Source organism: Teleopsis dalmanni, chromosome 1 (assembly GCF_002237135.1).
Source record: "Teleopsis dalmanni isolate 2A chromosome 1, ASM223713v2, whole genome shotgun sequence".
Taxonomy (NCBI): domain Eukaryota; kingdom Metazoa; phylum Arthropoda; class Insecta; order Diptera; family Diopsidae; genus Teleopsis; species Teleopsis dalmanni.
The window spans coordinates 222,864,058-222,867,634 of record NC_051846.1 but is presented as its reverse complement, the minus strand read 5'-3'; positions in this window follow the sequence as shown (position 1 = coordinate 222,867,634).

The following is a 3,577-nucleotide window of genomic DNA, read 5'->3' as shown; positions in this document are numbered from 1 at the left end:
TGGTGGAAACCCAGCTTTTTATATTCTTTTTGCATATTATTTAAAAACTCAAGTTATATGAAATGGGTTTTTCAATTTAAGTCGTTGACTTAAGAAACAATAAGTAAGGAATCGATATATCAAAGTAGGGACGTCAAAGTCAAATGAAATGCAGTCATAATTTTGAAAAATAAACTGATGTAGTTCGAAAAAATTAGCATTACCTTTCGAAATTATGTATAGAATGAAAAAATATGTAAACTGATGTTATATATAATAAAATGTTACGTTCAGCAAGGTAAGTTTAAGGTTGCTATGTCAGAGAACCACACATTTGGTCTGATCTAAACCGTTTGATTTATATATTAATATTTTAAATAAAAATAATAATAAAATCATAACAAATGTAATGTTTTTATTTTATTAAGAAGCATCTGTTCTCTGCTACTCGTTTTTTGATACTAGGAGAAGGATTGTCTTTAGTAATTACCCTTAGAACTGTTGCTAAGTAATGATCGTTAAATATGTTTCTTAACAGATGGTAATTTTTTTTTAAATATGAAAACTTCATTAAAAACATTAAAATTATTTCTGTAATGGATGTTCTTTTAGTTTTTCAACCATACAAGGAATATTTATATTTATTGCTAATACATCCTCAACCGGTTGTGAAAAGATCGACCCTAAATGCTTAATATATATTTACAGCGGAATAATCATGCAAGCTGAAAAATATTTTTAAAAAAGCGAAGATGGTTTTTAGAATGTAAGATTAATATTTTTTATTGTTTATATTTTATTTACATATATTATAATTTATTATAATATTTTATATTATAACCTTTTGGGAACAAAAATAATAAACAAACTTTAAATTGATTAATGGTTGTAGTATAAAAAATATATAAAATTAAACACTTACTGTTAAAATTTACTTTGAACTATAATTGTTATTAAATTAAAAACATAAATTTTTCTTTTAAATGGTTTATAATTTCAAGGTTAGGTTTTCTGGACGTAATTTGAGAAGTGGCAGATTGTATGTGTCCACATGATTAAAAATGCAATTTAATATATATTGCATTGTAGTAATGTCCTACATGGGAACAAGTTCCAATATCTCCATAAAAAGAGAAAACATATCTAATTGATTTATCCCTCCGATGCCTATACTTTAATTATACACATTAGAAAAAGATAGAAACCCACTCTCACCTTATTGGGACAATATAACACACGATGCAAAAATTTAGCGAAGTGCAAAAGCACTGCCCAAAAAAAAGGTTTCTAGTATATCTAGTATATTCCCCCTTGTGGCAGTCCTAGCTACGCCAGTGTGTGTTATATATGACAAATGACAATATTAAATTGAAAATACTTTAATCGAAGGTGTAGGGCTCATAAAAATATTTTTCATTTATTTTTGAATGCATTTTGCATTTTATGAGTATTTTAAATGCAAAAGTTTAACGAAGCGTTGTAACTACAAATATTTATATGTTTGCATTATAAATCATAATTCAAAAGTGCTTCAAAAAGTTGAGTACCGATTTTACACATTTGTACATTTAAAGTAATTTAAAAATGCATTTAATGTAGTAGTAAATTTAATTTTTCTAATAGCTTCCGTCTTTATACGATTACACGTAAACGTTATTGGAAGATGTCAACTGCGGTTGGCAAATTGTCAATTAAAAATGCATAAAATGCATTTGGCGGCGAGACAATATTTTTTTTATATACCCAAAATACCATAGAATTTTAATTTAATTTATAGGCTTTAACGAGAAGCCTATAGTTTGAGAAAACTCACAGTTTGAGAAAACTTTTTACGAATCCTTATGTCCATAATATTAAATTTTTAGGCGAAAGCTTCAAAATCTGTCATTAATACTGATCATAATCAGTCACTTGACTTAAATTATATATAAAATTATTAGAGAGAACATGCTATAACCAAAACAGAAATGCACACTCTGCGTTCGGTACCTGGCTTCGCTCGTCGAGACCGAATGCTCAATGATGACATAAGGCGAGTCTGCGAGGTACCGGACATAATTAAATGAAGTAGACGGAGACGGAAGGAGTGGAATATGCATATTCAAAGAATTGAAAATCAACGCCTGGCCAAGATTACAATGGTAGAGAAATCAACAGTCGCGAGATTACCTGAACGACCGCTGAAGAGATGGAGTGAATGCTGGACGTTTGGCTCTACAGAAATTTAATATGTCATAATTTCACATAAATCTATTCAATTCAATTGCTGTAACAAAACAGGTTTTAATCCTATTACAAAGAAAAAAAAAAAAGAAGAAAAAGAGAGATTTGATTGTAATCAGATAAAATCTTGAAACAAGAAATAATCTTGTTTATATATATTAATAATGAACGAATTATAAATTAATTGTACTAAATTTGATTTCGAGTAAAAAGATGTTGAGACAATAACAATATGTCTCTATGTCTTGTGGTTATCGAAAAAGCTTCGGCCACTATGGAACACAGAAAACTCCATTAGAAATCTAAAACACTGGGAATAACACAAGAGGGGTATTCACACACGATTGTATTGACTATTACTTCAGCTGCGAAACTCAAATAAAATACGTCATTCGTCAAAGATGTATTTTGTTGAGCCCTTAAAGCTTAATATGTTAACGTAATGGGCTAACAGATATAACATCTCTAGCACCAATGTAATAGTTTTATCTGATCTAATCTAATTTGGCGCTATAATTGTTTTATCATTCAATATATTTAAATAGAGCATTACGTTGAAATTTTTATTTTAATTCTATACTTAAAGTCTTATTCTAATAGGTTTATCACTGATAAATATAGGTGTGGTTGTTATATTAATTCTACATATACCATATATTCATTGAGTGTTCTTTAAAAAGATTTACATTAATTAATCAAATCTTAAATAACTTAATATCGGTTTTAATTAATAAATGAATTAACTTAAGAGACTTAACTATATAATAAAATAATCATAAATATGCTGCTATATTTAGTTAATGATTTTATTGTATTATTATTAAAACTATTGTCATGAAATCAACCAACAGATGGTACTGCGACCAGAAGAGTCCTATTGTACTAAATTCCATTTTTATTTACATACATACAAAGTCCAGAACTAAATCTGAAGAAGAGCTTTTAATCTGTTCTGCTGACAGTAATTCTATATAGAATAAGTTTCTTCTGTGCTTTGTTAAAGCTGGAGAATCCGAAAGAATATGGATAGTTGTTTCCTTATCTTCGAGGATCAATCTGTATTCCGACTTAGTTAACGATATTCCCGTTATTAATGTAATCAACATCTTTGAATATTTTGCGTCTTCGTTAACTAAGTTGAAACATCACTCTGGCCAATTTTAAGTGTAGATGTGTTCGGAGTAATTGTGTTGGTAAAACGTTAGGACGATATAACATTTTTTTTTGTCACATTGAATAATTGATATTTGTTAGTTTGTCTTGAATAAGTTCCTAGTGTACCTTAGTTTGAAGTCTTTCTAGATTTTATTATTTTCTTTATATCAAGAGGTACTACTTATTGAAAGTGGTATTTTGGACTTTATTTGCGAGATGG